Source organism: Alligator mississippiensis, chromosome 1 (genome assembly GCF_030867095.1).
Source record: "Alligator mississippiensis isolate rAllMis1 chromosome 1, rAllMis1, whole genome shotgun sequence".
NCBI lineage: Eukaryota > Metazoa > Chordata > Crocodylia > Alligatoridae > Alligator > Alligator mississippiensis.
In genome coordinates this window covers 431,569,316-431,591,380 of record NC_081824.1, presented here as the reverse complement: position 1 = coordinate 431,591,380, position 22,065 = coordinate 431,569,316, and the positions used below count along the sequence as shown (strand labels likewise).

Genomic DNA, 22,065 nt, shown 5'->3' with positions numbered 1-22,065 from the left:
CAACACTATTCAATATCTTCATTCATGATGCGGACATTGGTATCAGAAGGGGACTGGCCAAGTTCGCTGATTGACCACAAGATGTACATGAGCCTTCAATGTGATGCTGTGGCTAGTAAAGCAAGAAAAATGCTGGCTTGCATCCATAGATGCTTCTCAAGCAAATCCCAGAACGTCATTCTCCCAGTGTACTCGGCCCTGGTGAGGCCGCAGCTGGAGTACTGCGTCCAGTTTTGGGCTTCACAATTCAAAAAGGATGTGGAGAAGCTTGAGAGAGTCCAGAGAAGAGGCACGCGCATGATCAGAGGTCAGGAAAACAGACCTTATGATGAGAGGCTGAGAGCTATGTGACTCTTTAGCCTAGAAATGCGCAGGCTCAGGGGTGATCTGGTGACCACCTATAAGTTTATCAGCGGTGCTCACCGGGATCTGTGAAAATGTCTGTTCACCAGAGCGCCCCAGGGGATGACAAGGTCAAATGGTCACAAACTCCTTCAGGACCATTTCAGGATGGACATAAGGAAGAACTTCTTTGCCCTACGAGGAGAGACTAGAGAAACTGGACCTTTTCAGCCTCTGCAAGAGAAGGTTGAGAGGTGACCTTGTGGCTGCCTATAAGTTCATCACGGGGGAACAGAAGGGAATTGGTGAGTATTTATTCACCAAGGCGCCCCCGGGGGTTACAAGAAACAATGGCCACAAGTTAGCAGAGAGCAGATTTAGATTGGACATTAGGAAGAACTTCTTCACAGTTCGAGTGGCCAAGGTCTGGAACGGGCTCCCAAGGGAGGTGGTGCTCTCCCCTACCCTGGGGGTCTTCAAGAGGAGGTTAGATGAGTATCTAGCTGGGGTCATCTAGACCCAGCACTCTTTCCTGCTTATGCAGGGGGTCGGACTCGATGATCTATTGAGGTCCCTTCCGACCCTAACATCTATTAATCTATGAATCTACAGTTCGAGCCCCCGAGGTCTGGACTAGACTGCGGTCAGAGGTGGTTCAAGCACCTATTTTGAACACCTTCAAGAGAAATTTGGATGTTTATCTTGCTGGGATCCTATGACCCCTGCTGACTTCCTGCCCCTCAGGCAGGGGGCTGGACTCGATGATCTTCTGAGGACCCTTCCAGCCCTAATGTCTTTGAAATCCCCTTCTACCACACCAGCCCTACCAACTGGAGGCAGCTGTGTCAGAAATTGGATTGGTATCAGCCGTTATGACTCCTTAAATATCAGCTATCGGTATCAGCCCCAAAAATACTATCGGTGCACCGATAAAATTTATATATGTGTGTGTGTATGTGTGTATTAGTTGAACACAATGTTTTATTGATATATTTATGCTTTTAAGGCAATTTAAATCAGAGCTCCCCCTGCCCCCTTTGCTGCAGCAGGATGCTGTTCCAGTTGCAGCTGTCCCCTCAGCTGCTTTATGGTATTGAGCAACCCTGAAATGCCAGTGCCCTGCCCATGCCATTGCCACTCACTGCCAAGCCACAGCCCTCCCAGCCCTGCTACTTCCCCTCACTCCTTACCCACCCACTGCTTCCCCTGGGCCTACCAGTGCCCCTCACTCCCAATCCACAGCCTTCTACCCCCTCAGCCCCGCTTGTGCCCCACACTCCTGACCCACAGCCCCCTGTCCCTGCCAGTGCCCCTCACTCCCAAACTGTAGTCCCCTGCCCCCTCCAGCACTGCCACAGGGGGCCCCCAGCTGCCAGGGCTACAGGACCTGGCAGCTGTATCCTGCTCTCTCTGTTTCATGGGCACCAGCCACAGCTGATCAGCAGCACCTGAGCCCTGGCTGCTGCACACCGGAGGCAGCAGCTGCTGCATCCAGAGCAGAGTGCGGAGACTGGCCTGCCTCTCTCTCCCCCCACCCCCTCCTGCAGGCAGCATAGCTGGAGAGGAGCCTGTGGTGGGCAGGGTGAAGGAGGAATAAAGGCTGCATGCTATGGGGCTCAGGGCTCCTCACCCTGCTGCCCTCGCCCCTGGGGGCATCTGTGGCCCAGCAGGCAGACCTGAAGTAGGAGGGTGGAGCAGGATAGCGAGACTGCGCCACTGCTGCCACCACTGCCAGGCCCTCCTGCCAGCTGAGCTGCCAATGTGAAGCACCCCCTGCCTGTTGAGCAGCAGCAAGGGGACACAACTTTGCAACACTACCCCCGCTGCTGCTGGCATGCAGGGGGCACATCACCATGACAGTGTGGCTGGCACAGGGGTCCTGGCAGTGGTAGCAGTGCTGAGCCTCCCTGCCCTGCTGTGTCCTCCTGTGCTGGACCATGCCCACTTAGCTGCAGAGGCCCATGGGGAGGGCATCATGGCAAGGAGCCCCAAGACCCACAGTGGGCAGCCTACATCCTCCCTGCCCCATACACAAATCTGGAGGGGCATGTGCACCCCATGCCATCCCGATGCATTGCCTCTGACACCTGATCATTTAAAAAAAGATTTTTGATGTCCTGTTCCTTGTCATCACTTTACAATCTGCCTTTTCCACTAGTCAAAGCATTACCTAATTAGATCATTACCCCTATAGAACGCAAATTGAACGAACCTGTCTGGTTGGACATCCAGATTGATGAGGACCTTTGAGTAACAATAATTTTAATAACCTAGAGAAGTTGCATAATCTCCATCCCTGGAAACTTTTAAAAAGCAGATTAGACAGGCACTTGGCCAGAATAGTTTAGTCAGCAATGATCCTGCCTTGCACAGGGGGCTGGACTAAATGAAATGGTGAGGTCCTTTCAAGCCCTACTTTCTTATGATCTCACAGTGGCAGAGTGTGGATAAGGAGAAGAGTATTTATGCAGTGTCTCTTGAGACTGACTTGTCCCATGCCCTTCTTTCCTTACAGTTTACAGCATTTAGAAGATTCAAAAGTCCTAATTTGGAGGCTGCAGGCCTATTATTGTGTTTAATACCCACTGATGGACCTATCCTAAGTAAATTTGTCCTCTTTTGAGCCTGGTGAAATGCCACCCTCCACATCATGAGTTCCAAATATTTATTACTGTATTTCCTTGCATACATTACCTTTCCCTCATAATTAGCCCCCAATATTGGGATGGTGTATTAAGCAGGGAAACTGACTGTCTGCTTGAGATACAGGCATCCTGCTTTGATTCCTGCTCCACAGTGCAGCAGCTAGTGTATTACTATTTAAGCTGATTGACTTTCTCAGCTCCTTAATGATCAGGGATCCGAGTTTTCTGTTTGCTGTGGAAAAACATGGGTTTTCTCCTTTAAAGGAGAAAAACCCAGGAAACCACTGGTTTCCCCTTGTAGGCCAGCAGAGTTCCACCCTTCAAGGGGCTGCTTGGGGCGGGGGGAGTGGGACACAGAGGATGCCATGTGTATGTGTGCACATGCACACATGCCGGTGGCCTGCAATAAAGCCAGGCAGCAGTGGAGAACCGCTCCCCCAGATGCCTGCAGGTAAGTATATTGGGGGGGCGCAAATTGAGATGGCCATAGTAAGGACGGGAGTGGGGCAGGATTGGTAACTAGGACTGGGGTTGCTGCCCAGCCAAGGCAGTGCCCAGGGCAGAAATGTGCAGCTGTGGGGCCTGACTGAGGGAGTAGGACAAATCCATGGGCAGCTCATCCAGGGGGCTAGAGGTGGGGACTGACTCCCTGCTGCTGCATGCACTTGTGTGGAGGGATACTGGCAGAAAAGCAACATATAAGGTAATGCCTTTTGGGAAAACTCTGCTGAAAGCCGCTGTAGATTACAGTAAAAAAATTACATCTGCCTTTGAAATTTGATATTGAGTAACTTAATCTATTTAATCTTTATTACATATTTGATCTAATTGTGTAGGTTGGGGTGGCTGAGCATGGCACCAGCCCTGAGTGCTAATTAGAAGGATTCCAGAATGCCCTGGCCCATTTCAGCACACCCCCCAGCTGCCGCCACCACCGCCGCCGCCGCCACCACTCTCCAGTGCTCAGCACACCTCCAGCTCTCCTGCCCTGGGCACTGTAAAAGCTAGTCATGCCTCTGATTTTCAATCTCTAGATCCAACTGTAAACTAAACTTTTCTCGTTTCCCATAAATAGCTACACTGAAATGAAGTCTTAGGGAAAAAAAGACTTCTAAGCCCAGTTCTATTTGTTTGTGTTAATTCTATAACTTTACTGTTCTGTATATGGAACGCCACCAGTTCTGATATGGATTATGTAAATGTACCCTAAGGGTATAACTCATTCTGTACCCGTACTTTTTAAATACCATCTTTTCCCTTGCATTCAAACAGGTCAGCTACCTTCAGATGATCCCAAACTCACTAAAACTCAGATTGCTCCAGTCCCATTTTCTGAACATTTCTGAGGATATTAATTGAGGTATTTATTCATTCTCTTAACTTTTTTATTTTTGACTTTTTGGCTATCTTAAATAGGTAGCAGAGCAGATAAAGGTATGCCGTTCTAGACCCAGAACAATGTAACTGAACATTTGTGTGGAAAAGACACAGGAGCACAAGGAGGAACCAGCCAAGTCATTGAGTCTAGTCCCTTGCTACTGCAGGCATCAATGTTCTGTGATTCCTTTCATAAACTGAGAATTTGGACAACTCCAAACATAGAAACACAAAGATCTATATCAAAGCAAAGTGAACATATTCATCCTGTTGGTCATTTAGAAATCTGTGGTATTTCTTGTTTGTTTGGGTTTTTTTGGTTTTTGTTTTTTTCACGATGTGTTGGCAGCCACATTTGAAAGAAATTGTTAGGCCCAAATCTCAAATTATTAATAGTTAGTGTTTCAATGGATATGCCAAATCCTTCAGAGCTATTTAGCAGGATCAAGATAATTAGAGGCTACTTTCTCGTTTAAGATTCATGTCAATTAACCAAGGTCTTAATAGCAAGCAAATGAACACAATACATTTTATTTTTTTTGTAAATTAAGGAGTTTATTTAGACATGTTAGATTTTTATTTAAATATATGTTTATGTCATTATTGCTAATTTCGTTTTCTGTGCAGAAACAAACTTCTGCAGTGTGTGCATACAGAAGTTGATAAAAGATTAATAGGCAAAGAACTCATAAAAGGAAGTAAGTGTCTCATAACCCAGTGATTAGCTGGAGCTGTCAGTCCTAAATTTATGTTCTGCAGCTGTTGGGTATCTGATAGGAGTTTCATCGTCTAAAGCAGACCACAGTGAAGATGCACAGTTAAGACCAATAGAAGGAGAGTACTTTAAGAAATAAAATTGTCTAAACATACGGTTAATGGTTGCAATGGTTCACATAGAAAATATTTATAAAGGTTTAGTCTTCTATAAATCTTTCATTTGCACGCTTGAATGTATTTTAAAAATATAGATGGTTACTAGCACAGAATTTGTCTAAAGTATCAAAGAAAATAGAGTCTTATAAGGATAATATTTACATTATCAGCCAAATACAAGCAGTAAAAGCTAGGATCCTTGTTTCTATATTTTAAGATCTAGAGAAAATTACACCATAGAAACATGTATCCTGTAAGTAGCATCCTTTTAATCTCTAAGTGTATATTTTTAGGGCCTGAACCTTTACCCTTATTTTGTTTAAAGCAAAGTTTTGGATGCATGTATTTCTGTTTCCTGGGTAAAGAAAAACTATTAGCTTTATGGTAAGGTTAATTATGTTTATTATGGTGATGATTATAAATAATTATACTAACATATCACATTTTAATTATTTTATTGCTGTTATAATTCTATTACTTATGGATTACACAGCACTTTTAAGCAGAATAATGTTAACATTTATTAAAATTAAGATTTTACATAACAGATTGCTATTAGTTGTTCACAGGAAATGTTTATATTACATCCAGAAGACAATACAAACATCTTTTAATCATTTTGGCAATAGTTGCAATGGACAGCTAATATTTTAGTATCTTTGTGACCTTATTTGTCATATTTGGGAATATTCTTAACTTTAATTAAAATTACTGGGAAATTGGTTTCCTGTATCTAGCAAGTTTGACCTTTTATTATATTCATTGGATAATGTCTTAAGCTGGCACAGTAAATTTGTTGCAATGAGTTGGAGTTGTTGCCTAAATAATTTTAACTGGAGTCTTCACTGTGTATGTCACAGATTAAAATTAGCTGTGTCTGTATTGCAATGCAAGGGAGTGGAATGTAAAATATGGCCCAACATGTGAACAGATTTTCTTCCAATGATATTTGGCCAGGCCTAAAATATCTTCCACTCCAGCTTGAAAGTGGTGGAAAAGTTAGACTGCCTGTTGTAGGAGAGGAGAGAGTTGGAGTTAATTCAGTAGTTTTCATCCATTTAGATTTCCGAGGTAAGTTCTGAAAGGTCTTTTGGTGTGTTTTAATGTACGGACCATGCAGAAAGAGAGAGCACATGGTCAACAATAAACCTGTCATAACTTTTTTCAGTTCCTCTTATTTGTTCTGCATGACATTTCAGCTGATACTATTTTATTTTAAGATTGTATCACTGGAATTTATTTTAAGACTTAAAATTAATGCTTTAATTTGAAAAAAAAAGTTGTATATAGCTGTATTTCAATAAAGTCTCATTTGCTTGCTTGTAAAAATAACAGTACTATGTTGCATTATGAATTACTTTATGTAATGTCAAATAACTTAATTTTGTAGCTTCTTTTTCATATTCTCTCACATTTACAGTTATTTTCCAATAAGTCTCTTACTTTTAGCTGTGAATGTGTCCATAGCATACAGTGTGAATGCATGCTCAGCACAGACTAAACATTAAATCCAGTCCAGAATAGGTTCCTTAAGTTCCTTACTTTTTCTGTAAACTATTATCCTTTTCCCCCACTTTCTTTTGTTATTAGTTGTTTTAGTGAAACCAAGAACCCATCTACCAAGTGACACCTTCTGAAACCAGTGTCCATTTAATTGGATGCTTATCAGACATATGGGGCACCTGTGTATGTTTATAGTAAGCTCTTTTATTTGGATGAAAGGAAAAAATTATCTGATAAGTTGCTTCTCAAACACATTTGACTTTCAGTGCCTCAGGAAGTAACTGACTTGGGTGCCATTGCTTGACCTTTTGGTGTCCACCTCCCAAGTATTAGCTTTTAACGACTTACCTTTTGCCCCCAGTGGGCTAGTTTTAATGTCCATCTTTCACTGTCATATTCTGTTCAGGAGCATGAGAATACATTTTCCATGCTGAGGAGCCTGCTGCTGAGTGTCCTGAAGTTGGTGTTTGATCCTGAAAAGTGAAGAGCACCTGGGAGCTGCAGGTGCACAGGCTATTAGGACTCAGAAGACTTTGAACTAACTGGTGACTCTCTCCTCCTATGGCATAGGGCCTGGGAATAGATAGTAGGGAGTGAAAAGGAACCACCATGAATAACTTCTGATCATATAAGGGAGAAAACAAAAATGATATTAGAATACCAACAACTTTAGTTAAATTCTAAGTAATGACCTACATTAAAAGTAAAAGGCTGTTAATTTAGAATTACATCAGGTTATGTGGTGCCATTTTAATACATGTTTTAAGAGGTGCACAAGCAGATTTGCATCAGTTGCCAGTTTTAGCTACTACTAATCTTTGCAGACAGTCAAGAAAGCTATTTTGTAAAGAGCAAGCAAATGCTAATACAGGAAATCCTCATGTGTACAGCATTTGCGGTTTCACATATTCGGAAATGCCAAATCCGCATTTTAAATACACTTTAAACACTTACCGGAGATCCTTGGGAGCTCCACATTTGCTGCCACCGGGTTCCCGCCATCACTGCCAGGCTCCCACCACTGCTGCCGCGCTCCCACTGTCACCGCTGGAGCTGTGCCCACCTCCCCCAACCCCCCCGGGCACCACAAATGCAGTGCCCTATTCGCAGATTTCACCATTTGCGGGGATCATGGTAATGTATCCCTTGTGAATAGCATGGGTCACCTGTAATATGAAAAATATTTCATGGATGAAAATTGAGTGGTGGAAATTAGGTTGCATTTCATAGTTTTCTTCCTAAAACATTCATCAGTTTCTAGTAATATCATTTTATTTGGGTTCAAAATGCCACAGCATGTTATGTATACCTATATGTTTGTATTCCTATTTAACGTACACTGGTGTGATTGAATGAAAGATGAATTCTAGATCCTGACCTCTGACAACCGTTTTAAAAAAATCATGCCAACATTGGGATGAGGTTATAGCAGTTATGGTAGAGTAAAAATGCAAGGGGCAAGGATTTTTGTGGGCAATTCTTTTATTGGACACAGTGGGCATATCTACATGTGCAAATAATACCCAGAAACCTTACTGCGCAGGAGAATAAGGCATCTACATGTGCTGCTGTTGAGAGCAAATTTGTTCCTGAGGGGAACAGTTCAGTGCAGAGCTATTCCATCCGTGCTGTGCTCCCTACAGCAGCCAAAGGGAGCTCCAGGCTCTTCTGTGTGCCAACCCTGGGCTGGCAGGGGGCACCAGAGTTAGGCCCTGGTCTCTGGAGGGTGGGGGAAGCTGTCCTGCCTCTGGGGCAGTTGCCTTTCCAGCCCCATGCCTAATCTATGGATGGGGGCATGGGTCTGGGAAAGAGTCCCCCCCTACAGCTCTTTCCCAGTGAGCTAGTACCTGTTAATATAGGTACTAAACTAACTGCACAGTAGATACTGTGCAGCCAGACTTGTGTAGAGGCTGACCAAGAGAAAATTTGCTCCCAGTCAGACACATCACTAGGGGGCCTGGTCCTGGTGCTGCTCAACTCCCAGCTCCCCCAGAAGCCAGGAGCTGATTGGCACAGGGACTGGGTCCCTCTCTGCCACCCCAGTGCTGTAGGGCTCCTGGCTCCCCACAGGAGTTGGGGAGCTGAGCAGCACCGGGACTGGGGAGCTCGTCCTTTCCCATACAGCCAGGGCCCAGGCAGGAGCTGTCCCACCAGTGGGGCAGCTAGCAGTGAGTCCCCACTTGGGTGGGGAATTGCTGCTTAGCTAGGGGCAGTCAGGAGCTGTCCCACTGGTGAGGCAGCTAGCAGCAAGTCCCCACCTAGGCAGGGAATCCCTGCTCAGCTAGGGGCTCACTGCTAGCTGCCCCACTGGTGGGACAGCTCCTGCCTGGGCCCTGGCTGTACGGGAAAGGATGAGTTCCCCAGTCCCGGTGCTGCTCAGCTCCCCACTCCTGTGGGGAGCCAGGAGCCCTACAGCACTGGGGCGACAGAGAGGGACCCAGTCCCCGCACCAATCAGCTCCTGGTTCCTTGGGGAGTCAGGAGCTGAGCAGCACCAGGACCAGGCCCCCTAGTGATGTGTCTGACTGGGAGCAAATTTTCTCTTGGTCAGCCTCTACACAAGTCCAAGTTAGTTTAGTACCTATTTTTACAGGTACTAGCTCACTGCGCAGAAGACTAATTTACTGCTCAGTAGTTTATGAGCACAGTTACTTAGTGTTGCTTTATTGTGCAGTAATTTAGTTTACTGTGCACTAAAGTGTCTTGTGTAGACACACACACTTCATACTTGGGAGGGACATAAACAAGCTTTTAGGTAGCACAGTATCCTTTCTCAAATCTCTGCAAAAGAAGCAGACACAGCGTTGTTATGTAGCTGATGGAACAAGGCTTTATGTAGAACTCCATATGTAAATAAACAGAGGATATAAGAGGAAATTATCAGGTAGCCAACAGAAAAGAGAGCAGCACTACAAACTTAATAAGTGGAAAATCAAAACTGTTCAGGAAGACTATTCTCATCTATGAAGTACAGATATTAACAGGTATGAGGTAGATTATAATGGAAGTCATTGTCTGTGTTAGCCATAGGCACTGACTCTGTGGGTTCTCCGGGGCTCAACCACCCACCAAAAAAAATGTATGGGTCTCAGCACTCACAAGCCATGGCCGAGACTTTAAAAAAAAATAAATAAAAAAGGCACGCTTTACCAGAAGAAGCTGTGCATTACTTCAACCCAGCTCTGCAGCATCTGTAAAGATCAGGAGCTTCAGTGGGGCTTTTTGGCTCTTTCAGCTAAAGCTGATACAATCAGCTCTAAGATACAAGTGCCAAAAAAAGCCCCACTAAAGTGCCCAATCTTTACAGATGCTGCAGAACTGGGTTGAAGTAACACACTGCCTCTTCTGGGCATGTGCGGAACTTGGCACAGGAATGTGCTGAGTTTAAAGTGCCATTTTTTTACATCTGCAAGCACCACTGACAAAAACCAAGGTCAGCAACTATGATGTTAATTAAGTCCCTGGTTCTTTGTGTCCAATAGGCTAATTATTTTTTTTTGTTCCCAAGCTCTTCTTTGAAAGGTTTTTTTATAAATTTCCCTTGAGCATGTCAACCGTGATGTCAGACAAGGACTCTTTCTTCTGTGACAAACGTTCTTGTATACGTGTTCTAGTGCATCCATCCTTTATCTTTTTCATGTTAGATAGTTAAGTCAATATTCTTGGCAAATTTAATTGTGAATAATTATATTCTTTTTAACTTAATTCTGGAGCAGGATAAGTTCCCTAATACTGACATTCTATCTGCTGTTAATTAACTATTTGCTAAATTTCAGAGATAGCTAGGTTCAATGGTAGATTAAGTGATTCCTCCGTCATTTGTATTTTTCTGTAGATTTGTAAAATTGTGTGTCATCTTATAAAATGAAAGAATATATATGGTGTTATGAAGCACATGCCTACCATTAAGATCTATATTGTGTGCGTTTATAGTGAAAAGTTATTTTAAGTGTCTTTTGTGTATTCTTACTGACACAATTCACCAAGTAGGCCACATAGTGAAAACTGTGTTAACAAAGTGCCCAAAGTATGTTGTTCAGTCTCTGTGTTCTCAAATCTTCTAAGAACAAGGCTTTTAGAGATAGTGTGGTGCCCTCTGCCATGTCAGTTGATTCCAAATAAAGCAACAGGCAGATGTGAATTTCTGTAGACCTTTGGAAAGTATAGCTTTTTTTTATCAAAGCCCTAGTTAGTCATTCATGTTAGGTTAGGTAAAATATTGTGTGTGTATAGTTTGGTGGGTAGTAGAAATTGTCAGGGTCCCCAGGTTTTGTGACAGTCCAAAGACAAAGAAGTCTGAGGTTTACCCAAGCCTAGGTAGTCCATTGGCCTAGCCTGCTTGAAGCACATCAGTTTCTGCAGTTAACATTGAGTCTGAATATTTGGGCTACTTTCCAGACAAATGACCCAGTAACAATTTAGAGTTGGGGTTATTGGGAGCGGTTTTCAGTGTGTGCCGCCAGTTTTGAACTCTCACGTCTAGATTTGCAGCAAAATTCCTTAAGGCTCCTTAAACACGTTAAAGGGCATGCCTCAAGTCTGTCGTCCCTGAATTAGGTTTACTCATCTGGGTTGTCTGATGTCAACAAAAAGCTAAAGATAAACGATGTCTAATTTTGTTACTTATTTGCATGAGTTGCGGTTTGATATGGATGTATTTTTATACCCTTATATGATAGCCAGTCAATAAAGGAGAAAGGCTATTCGCATCTAGAGAAATCAAAACCTAGATGATTAAGAGAAATAAATATTGAGAATTTAGATTTTCTTTTCTATACATATTGGGTTTGGAGGTGAGGCACCAAAGCCCAACCTAATCAAATAGTACTTGATGAGAACTGGAACCAGAAAAACCCTTAGTTCTTTTTTAAAACAATCAGAAAGTGTAAGCTTATTAAATAAATTCATTAAAAAATTAAGGTGATACTGGTTAATTGCATACTAGTTTAATTTTCATGCTTATCATTGCTGAATTGGCTTGCCTTCTCACAGATACCTTGTTAAACTAATTGATAATTAATCAGTTCTCATTGACCTATTTTTAAATTCACTGTTTATGTTTAACTAGTTCTCTGCCTTTCTGGAGTAATGCCAATCAATGCTTAATCGATTCAGTGCCAGGTTTAATGATTGTGGAACTAATTCATCCTCTCGTGGTTCATTTGTTAATTTAATTGTTATTTTATTAATCAGTTCAGTGGCGTAATTGTCTCATGCAAGAGAGCCATTGTAGTGCTTCATTCTTTCACCTTTGATCCCATTAATTTAATGTATCTTAAACAGTATTTTTAGTTTTTTTAATTGCCCAGTTGGTTCATTATTGCCATAATATTAATAAAAAATGTGGAGCTGGTAGAGAACATGTAGAACTATTCATGAGGTAACATGGAAGAAGGCAGAGACCTGCCTATACTATAAGATGATAAATCTGATTTTAATAATAGATCAGAGGCGGTAGGGGGCCATGGGACAAGCGATTAGCAGAAAAGGAAGGAGGGAGAGTAATATGGGGTTTTGATAACAGTGACAAATAGCTTGAATTTGATTTGTTGGTGGAGGGAGAACCAATGGAAAGATTCAAAGAGAGAGTAAAAGCCAAAATAGTAGAAAAGAAGCTTAATTTAACATCAGAATATGTACTGACTGGAGAGGAGGAAATATGGGCATTTGGGGGGGTCCATGGTAGAGAATGTTGCAATAGTTGAAGTGGAAAATAACGATTGACTGAATGAAAGTTTTTAGTCCTATATACTGTTACTATAGTAGCAAACACTGGGGCCAGAGTCGACAGGGACTCCTGTGTGGTGATGACTTCTGAGGTAAGAGATCTATTTCTGTGGTTTACTGTGCCTGAAGGAAAAGTCTTTAGCTGCTTCAGGTATATTTGGTTTCTCAGGAATCTACAAAGTACCATCTTGGCTGTTCCCTCAGGAGCAGCAAGACCAGCCTCTCTTCCAATGTCTTCCACTAAAAGACTAAAGATATATCTTGTTACCCCAGTTTCTTCTTAGCAGGCCCAGTTTTGTGTTTCTCTGTCGTTGAATCTTTTGCTTGGTGGTGCTGGCTAAGTCAGCAGTGTAGATCCTTGTATGATCTGTCTTTATACGGAAGTGCTGGCCACATGTGCATCCATAATAATGGCCTTGGCACCAACCACCACCAAGTCACTGGCTGCAGCAGATAAGATCCCTAATGAAGTTTTCAGGAGCAAGGGAGAGAAGAGAGAAAGGATTCTCCTTCCCAGTAATTAATGAGCAGAAAGGAGGTATATTTCTGCTTCTGCTTCATACCTTCTTTTGCATACTAGCTTCAGGTTTACCATTGTCAAACTCTACTGGAGTTACAAGTTTCAGTAGCAATACATTTAGCTAATCACCACTGTAGTATCACAATCTTATCTCCATGCCTAAGTGGAGGTCCTTCATTTACGGCTACTTGCTACATATTCTCATATCTTTTTATTGGTCGAGTCTGCACATTGCTTGAATCTGTAGTCAGTCTTTACCAGTCTCCATCTAGAACGTTCTAGAAAACATAGAATGCTTCTGGACTAGATATCATGGTGGCACTCACCCTGTAGGATCCCTAGTTCATGTCTTTACTGGATGTAGATATAGGGACTCTGAATGGATCTTATTCAAAGACCTTGCCAGCAATTCTTAGGAATTTCCATATAGTGGGGGTGTCAAAGATATGGCCCGCAGAGCCATGTTATGCAGCTCATGGGGCTCCCCATGGGTCCAGAAGTTTGGCGTGAGGCTGAATGAGCGCTGCATTAATTGCTCTGCTTTGTCCATAAGCCATCTTACTGCCAAATTTCCAGCCCTGTGGGTCAGATGACACAGCTCTGTGCTCTGGATCCAGCTTGCAGGACCAGAAATTTGGCAACAGCTGGTAGTGTTAATTTATGCAGCTCGTAAAGCCATTAACACTGCCACAGCCAAATTTCCTGCCTCATAAGCCAGACAATGCTCCAGGGGGCTGGAGGGAGCCCTTCAGATCCAGTTTGCCAACTGGCCCCACTCTCCAGATCTGGGAAACTCATCTGGTCTCCATGGCTGGATGAGTTTGACACTTCTGCCATACAGGATTCTGTGAATACCCTGTTCAAGGCAACAAATTTTGAATACAACATCAACTTCGATATTACTGTTGTTACCATGCCCCATAGAAAACTATATTCTACTTTTGAACCTAAGCTTTTCATGGCACAGTGTCCTTCCTTAACACAGATGCTTCACTGACCTCCAGATTTTAGTCTACATTGATATAGTCAGTAGTGCTGATACCAGTATCACCAGTGCAGTATTCACAAGAAGAGTAGCTAATTTTGGACAAATGGAATGGATTAGATGAGTCGCTCTTCAATGAGTATATTGATGATACTTCAACAGAGGGCCAGATTGATCCTCTATTTTATCCCTATGATAAAAGACTGGCATTCTTTCAGTTTTAGTAGGTATCTTGCACCAGAATTAGCTGAATTATTTTTCAGTATTTTTTAAATTTCAGGTAAAAGGTAAACAACCTTCTGCGCTAATCAACTTCTCAATCAGGCCAAAGAAGTTTGGCTGTCCCCCTTTGAATCGAGATACGACAGCAGTCATCATCAGGGATCTGGCTTTTCTGTTTCCATGGAAAAATGGAGTAAACCATGGATTTTACCTTTTACCAGAGAAACCCGCAGATTTTGCAATTTTGCGATGAGCCCTCTGCAGGTTTGCAGAGTTCCAGCTGCAGGGGGCTGGAGGGAGCAGAAGGAGGGTGGTGGGGCAGAGGGTGTCATGTGCATGTACATTCACATGGCCCCAGGGAGCTTGGAGAACAGCTCCTGCAGGTAAGTGGTGGGGAGGGTTCCAGGGGGGTGGAGGCTCCCATGGTGGGGGGGTTGAGCAGGGCTGGAGCTGGGGCTGCTGCCCAACCAGGCAGTGCCTGGGGCTTGATGCCCAGGGCAACAACATGTGGCCGAGGGCCCCATCGAGGAGCAGAACAGGGCTGTGGACAGCTGCTCTAGGGGTTGGGAAGGGGCCAGGCCAGCTTCCCTCAGCTATACGCACTACCAGGTGGGGAGGGGGGGACCTGTGCTCCCCAGATCTGTACATGGGGCAGGGGCAGGGTGGGCTTGAGCCGGGGGGGGTCTGCTCCCTGCTGCTGCATGCACTCCTGGGGGAAAGGGGAACCCATGCCCCCCAGATCTGTTGCAGCAGCCACCTCCTGCCAGGCACAGGGGGCTGCAGCCCCCAGTTCCTGGCTCTGTAGCCCTGGCAGCTGGGAGTCCTGTCTGGCAGGGCTGGGGGAGCAGCAGAACCGGCTCTGGGTGGGGGGTGAGGGGAACCAGCAGGACTGGGGGGTTTGTGGGGAGGGGAGTGAGGGATACTAGCAGGACCAGAAGGCTTTGGGAGGGGAGTGAGGGGCACTAGCAGGGCTGTGGGGCTGTGAGGGGCAAGGAGTGAGGGGACCAGCAGAGCCAGGGAGTTGTGGGTGGGGAGTGAGGGGCACTAGCAGGACTGGGCAGGTTGTGGGGGAGGAGTGAGGGGCACCAGCAGGGCCAGGGGGGCTGCAGGGGAACTTTTCTTTTTAATCACAGATTTTGGGGGTTTTATCACAGTTTGTGTTTTTTTTATCAGAGAATTTGTGATTTTTTTATCAGGGAAAACCAGGATCCCTGGTCATCATGGAACCAGCACCTAATAGGTGTCACTGGATGCATCTGTATGTGCACTGTACTGTGGAGTTGCCTAATCTACTTGTATGCCAGTAGTAGGGCACATTAAATTAACTCTGCCATGGGATAGTACTTGGAGTAATTAAGTGCAACAAAACGCATGTGTAGATGGTGACTTCAGCGGGCAGGGGCTGCCTACAGCATGACTGCACTTCAGCACACTTGTGCACCAGACAGTCTTGATGCCACCACCTGGATCTTGGGGCTGATCCCCTGAGCCTGCTGCCAACCCGGGGATGCTCCACCCCAGCACAAACTGATGCGGTCCTCGGTTCATGTGCAAACATTGCACCTGGGAGCAGCTGATTCCAGTGCTAACTGCACTGAGATTTATTGCATTGCCTTAATTGTTTATGTAGATGCACCCACTAATCTTTACTGCCACTTGGTTCATGGTAGTATCATATGCTAGAACTTGTCAGAGTTAACAAGGTATGTAGCTTCCCTCCCTAGAACAAGAATTGTATAAACCATACACCTTGCAAAAACACCTACCCATTTTGATCCTTGAGCTTTCATGTTGCCAATTTGCAGGTACTCGTTTACTATTACATCTATAACATAATGATTCCTGTAAACCCCATTTTGAACTTCTGATTTGGGGAGCAAAAGGAGCCTCCCAAGACCATGATCATGGAAAATGAAATATTAGTGAAGCCCTCACTGATGTCCCAGATACTAGCAAGAGAACTATAGGCCTAGGTATATCATTCAGTCCAATGAAAAAGTCCAATGACCTTAATCCACAATTACAAAAAAAAGATTAAAACTTTCTTTCAGAGCCTGGGGCCTTTTTAATGGCAAAACTGAAATGCAGGGGTGATGTGTAGGGGGTACATGCTAGTGCACGTGCACCCTTATGCATGGCGGTGTCCCCCTGCAAAAAGGTGCTGCTGACACTATCAGCAGCACCTGCAGGTGGTCTCTGCTCGCCACCCCACCGCCAGCACTGCTGGCAGCATCTGCGGACAGTCCCTGATTGCTCCAGGCCACCATTGCCACTGCTGGTGGAACCTGCAGGTGGTTGCCGACCCGTGGTTGGCACTTGCCAACCACCCCCCTGCCACAGCCGACTGTGCCCGCAGCATCTGTGGGAGCTCCCTATTCCCTGCCACCGGGCTCCCACTGCTCCTGCCGGGCTCCCGCCGGCGCAGCCATGCCCCCAAAGCCACCAGGGGCATGCACTGTTCATGCTAAAATGAAAATCACAAAGGTTACTGTTTAATTCCTACGGTTGACATTCCTGAAGTCTGCGTTTTCTTGGAGAAGGAGAGAAACACAAGCCAGAAGTATCCATTTTTGGGGTACCAAGTGGGAAATGTGGACAAGTACTTGGAAAAGTTCATGCCTTTCCATATACAAAAAGGCCTGTATGAAGCATTCAAGAAGGAACAATTTTATGCAGGATGTGCAGGGAGTGTGCAGGGAGTGACTGGGACCACAGGGTGAAATGGCCTCATAGCTCCATTCCAGTGACTCTCCCCTTGTTCAGGCAGCACCTAGCTTGTGCTTCATTATGCTACTGGAAGTAAAGTTATTTAAAATAAATGGTATATGGAGGGATTTGAAGGGAAGAGCTGCAGTACTTAGTGTACAATAGTTGAAAAATTACTCTCACCATTGAAGGCAGGGTGATACAAAGGATGAAGCCAAAATTGGGAAGATATGAAAGAAAGAAACTATAAGTAGAGACTGAAGGGAACAGAGGGAATAGGATATGGAAATAGCAACAAAGGTTATAAGTGGGAATGATTTTTTTTTTGTAGAACCTTGAACTAATAACAAGGACTTCAAAATTGATATGGTGAAACATAGGAAGTTAATCATGGAACCTGAGGAGAGGATGGCAAAATGGAAGCACAGGAGGGGAATATAGTAGCAATGACTTAAAACAGGGATGGGGAACCTCTGGGCCGCCTGTCAGCCAGGGATTCCCTTTCCCAGCTGCCTCTGCCTGCGTGGCTTGTGCTAGTCTCCATGGAGACCTTAGCTGTGCCGGCAGTGCACACAGCAGAGCAGTGCAGGGGGCTACTCCGGAGCTTCTGGGAACATGGGATAGGAGCAGCTTGCTCTGGAGTCACAATCTGTAGCCTGCACGTTCCGGGCAGGGGCACACATTCAGGGGATCGTGGCTCTGCCCAGGCTCCAGACAAGCTGTCACTGCTGCAAGGAGCCAGGGCAGAGCCAATATCCCCTGCATGCATGCCCCTGCCCAGAGTGTGCAGGCTATAGATCGTGGCTCTGCCCTGGCTGCAGAGCAAGCTGCCCCTGTCCCACATTCTCAGAAGCTCTAGAACAACCCCCTGCGCTGCTCTGCCACGCTTGCTGCTGGCATGGCTGAGGCTGGGGTCCTTAGGGAGACTGACACAAACCATGCGGGCAGAGGTGGCTGGGAAATGGAATCCCTGGCCGACCAAATCCGGCCTGCGGGCCAGATGTTCCCCATCCCTGACTTAAAGACTAGAGTGGAGAAAACAAGAGATTTAAGTTCTAGTAATCATGGTACGTGTTAAGGGGCAGGAGTTTTCAGATGAGATAAACAGACAAGGAACGTTTAGTAACATAACCAAAAGTATTTAGTAAGGACACTTCTCTCTGCTCAAGGATTTAAATGTTGAGTTAGACAATGAGCAGAGTTGTAAAATTTTAGGGGTGCAAGGACCTCCAGAGTCATGAAGTCCCACCATATCTACAAATGCAGGATGTGTTCTTCTTACACTTTTCCAGACAGATGCCTCTCATTTAATCTCTTTTTGAAAACCTCCAAAGGAAGGACAGTCTAAGACTTCCTGATCATGACTGTCATTGTGGAAAATCTATAGGTTGTTGAGCAGTCCTAGTTCTGAGAACAAAGGAAAAAGGAGACTGCATGAAGAAAAATGCCAGTGAGCTGGCAATTAGAAATGTTTCTCAGTTTTGGGGGGCTGGAATGCTGGGTTTGGTTAATAACAAGAGAAAATCAGAGTTATTCAGAACAATGTTGTGCAAAGTTTCTGCAAATGCAGATGATGAGGAAAGCAATTTGATTGGATTCAGATTTTTGTAGTTGGTTAAGATAAGAATGTTTAAGATGATGATAATGATGGTAGGTGGGGAGGCGAATGAGCCGAGTAACACAAAATAATAAAACTGCTCTGTTCCAAATTTATACCCCTCTAATTATTGAATTATTCCAGTATAAACAATACAGTAATACCTTATATATGATTTTTCTTACAGTGTAAATAAAGGCAAAAAATGAAAGAACTACTATGCAGATAACTTTTTCATAACTAGTTATCTATGATATTACCACCCTTTATCAAATCTGCAAAAAGCTTTTACACTATCTAGTTCTTCTTACATTATTTTATTTTTGTTTTCATTGTTACTGATATGTAATATATTTAAGTACTCTCAACTGTGGTCCAGATGTGCATTTGAACCTCCTCAAGCGGAGTAAATGCTTTTATCTTTGGTCCAGTGGGGCCAGTCTCTTTTGGAAGGCATGCTACACATTAGCAGCTGCAGCTTCCCGTAGTAGCATTCTGATCCCTTTCTCTTGCCTGATCTGCTGCTTAGCTTTCTGCTCCCTGTCTTGTACTCCCCTGACCCAGCTGCTGCTCTGCTTTCTTCTTCCTGTCCTATGATCCCTGCCAGATCTGATACTCAGCTTGCTGATCCCTGCCCTATCTGCCACTGTGCTGTCTGTCCCGCCCACCTAGTCTGCCACGTTCCACACACAAGGGCTGTCCATGCAACTTGTGGCTTCCCTGCTCTAAGCTGTTATATAAAAGACAAGTAGCAGTGGCACCACCCATTTATGTGGCCACTATGTTCTGTGCTGCATTCAAGACTCAGTACAAGGTTCATGCTTAGAGCATCCCACCTGGATGAGTCCCTTAAGGGAACTTAGATGGAGATCCATTGTTTGGCAGTTGTAAATGCACTTAAGTACAAGACAGATGCTTGTGTGCTCGGCTCTGTCATGATGGCTGCAGTTCTGGACATGCAAAGAAGCTGAACTCTAATTTAATTTAAACTTAGGGAATTTTACAGGTGAAAACTCTTGAGTGTGGACAGACATAATAGTTGAAATGTTCCCAAAGGTAACAAGTTTAGAAATGTTTAAAAATCATAATGTACTTCAAAATAAGCCATGGGTGCATGCTCTGGAGCCAGGATGTGCATTAGAGGGCTGGGCAATCTGTAGTTGTACTTACCCCTTCGTCCCCCAGGCAGAAACAGCAAGGGTGGATTGTCTGTACACCTCTGCAGCCCCCATCTACTCAGGGCTGCAGCTCTACTTTCCCTACCCCACAGCTTCCATGACAGGCAGGCATGGGGTCTCCAGTCTCCCAATTCTTGGGAGGGATTACTGACACTAACCTGTTCTTCCTCGGACACTGACCTGTGCCAGGAAATCCTTTGCTTCAGGGCTTCTGCCAGTCACTTGAAGGGTTCAGGAAGAATTTTTTCAATGTCAATAAATTATTGGCACCTGCTTTTACTTTTTTTCGTTTCTTTGTTTTTTAGTCTCCTCTAAAACAGTGTTTCTCAAACCATGGGTCATGAAACAAAAGTGGGTCGCAAAAATATATGAAAGGGTTACAAACAAACTTAAAAAAATAGATTCTCCTTTAAAGGAGAAAAATGTGGAAAACCATGGCTTTTCCCTTGCAGGCTGACAGAGTTGCAACCTGCCAGGGGCTGCTTGGTTCACCTCCTCCCCCGCCCTTGTGGCCTCAGGGTGGGGGGCAGTGGGTTGGGAGTGAGGGGCACTGGGTCAGGGCTGGCCACCGATATTTACAAATGGGTCCTGGTACAAAAAAGTTTGAGAACCACTGCTCTAAAACACTGGACATGAGCTACAGTTAGAGGTGGAAATAGAATATGCTGGTATTCTTAATGGTGCTTAGAAGCATTACAGGTGTCTGTCTGGAAGGTCTAGCTCATACACAGAGAGTCAAACTAACTAATAGATTTGAGCTCTGGAAGGAGGTCAGGGTAGCAGGGACCACTGGGAATATTTTGCCGCCTTCTTCAGTTCAGGACATGATTCTCTTTTAGGATCATCTGAGCAGGTTTTAACTTAGTTTCTTTTCATTGCAAGGCATTGTGGTGTCCTTATCAAGCCAATTTGTCTTATGGGTCCTTGGACAAATGATCACCTGCAAATACAGAGGACTGAGCTAAATTGCCCCCGGACCCACTTCCACTGTTGTGTTCCTATATAGTAAGCAAAACTGAAAAGAGAAACCGGACAGCTTTGTCAATAGAGAAGCTGCTGTTATTTTACAGATTTTTCTAGTTTTTTCTTAGACTGAACAGATCTTTGTAATTCAATGAGTCTATCATGTTCTATAATGATTTTAGGAGTAAGGCATTTCCAAATGCTGCTTGTTGTTTGTTCATCATTTGAAGTGGAAAGAATAGTTCTTTGCTTTCCTTGCATCTAATTGTTTTTTCATATTTGATGGAAGCTACAAAAGAAGCTACTAAAGAGAGAAATGTTACCACATCAGCAGCATTTGTATGTAGGTTCCAGTCTGTGATTTCTGCCTATTCAAATTTCTTCATATTTGCAACAAATACATAGTTTACCATTCCTAAAATTTGTTATGATTGACATAGTCAATTATTAGATGTTTGTCCTAGCAATGTCACTGTTTGCAGGCCTTTTCACAAGAGAAGTCTGATGTGATTGATTGCATGCCTAACATAATAGCCATGCAGTGAATCAACACATCAAATTAACTTTAACACACTTATCTGTTTAAATGTATAAACTAAAGCACCTTTTAAAAATTCATTTTAGAAGTTCCTAGAGGACAAGGGCATTTATGTAGGTGGACATCGTGCCTATGTTGTAGTAACATAGACAACAACCAGACAAGCACAGACATTTGGTTCCCTGGGGACAAGTAGCAGTGGTGCACCTTTCACCACAGCTACTTGTCCCTGGGGAACGCCTGTGCCACGCATGCTTTGGCCTGTGACAAGTTACCGTGGGTGTGGTAGGAGAGGCTGGGGCCAGCCTTACTTGGGGTCCTGGGTGTTGGCACTGGATTTGGACCCAGTCCCTATACCTTTGTTCTGGGCGAGCACAACCCTTAGACCAAGGGTGGGCAAAATGTGGATTGGGGGCCAGATGCAGCCCACCAGGCCACTCTATCCAGCCCACAGGGACTCTAAAAAATTTAGAAAATTAATATTAATCTGCCCTGGGCTACCTGTCATGTGGCCCTCAATGGCTTGCCGAAACTTAGTAAGCGGCCCTCTACCCAAAATAATTGCTCGCCCCTGCCTTAGACTGACCACAACACCTGTCAGTTGATAATAGGCATGTTTATTAATACAGAGTGATAACAAACAAGGAATAGTATTAACAATCAAACAATTCTATATCTATCAATCCTAGGGCTGTCATCAGAGTCAAAGTACATTGGGTCAGGACTCAGGCTCCACTCTAAGGCTCTCTCTCTTAGGTGTCAGCAGTCTGGAGATGGGATGCTGAGGCCCACAGCCCCCGCCTCCAGTGCAGTGCACGAGATGGACTACTGGTATGCTCTCAGTCCATGGTGGCCTTAGGGACCCTTCCCGAGGGATGGGGATGGAGATG

At 44.5% G+C, this 22,065-nt stretch overlaps 1 protein-coding gene across 6 annotated transcripts in view; it reads left to right on the top strand.

Annotated features, from left to right (window-relative positions):
• The window catches only part of SGCG (sarcoglycan gamma), a 296,440-nt gene that overhangs the window by 83,515 nt on the left and 190,860 nt on the right, over nt 1-22,065 (top strand). For 3 of the 6 annotated variants that reach the window (XM_019481960.2, XM_059720479.1, XM_019481961.2), the window contains one exon: nt 4,260-4,347. The exons of 2 other annotated variants lie outside the window; for them this stretch is intronic. The gene's annotated coding sequence lies outside the window, so the exon portion shown is untranslated. Of the gene's footprint in view, nt 1-4,259; nt 4,348-6,219; nt 6,309-22,065 lie in introns of those variants that run through there. One more of the 6 variants, XM_059720482.1, reaches the window with a different exon arrangement.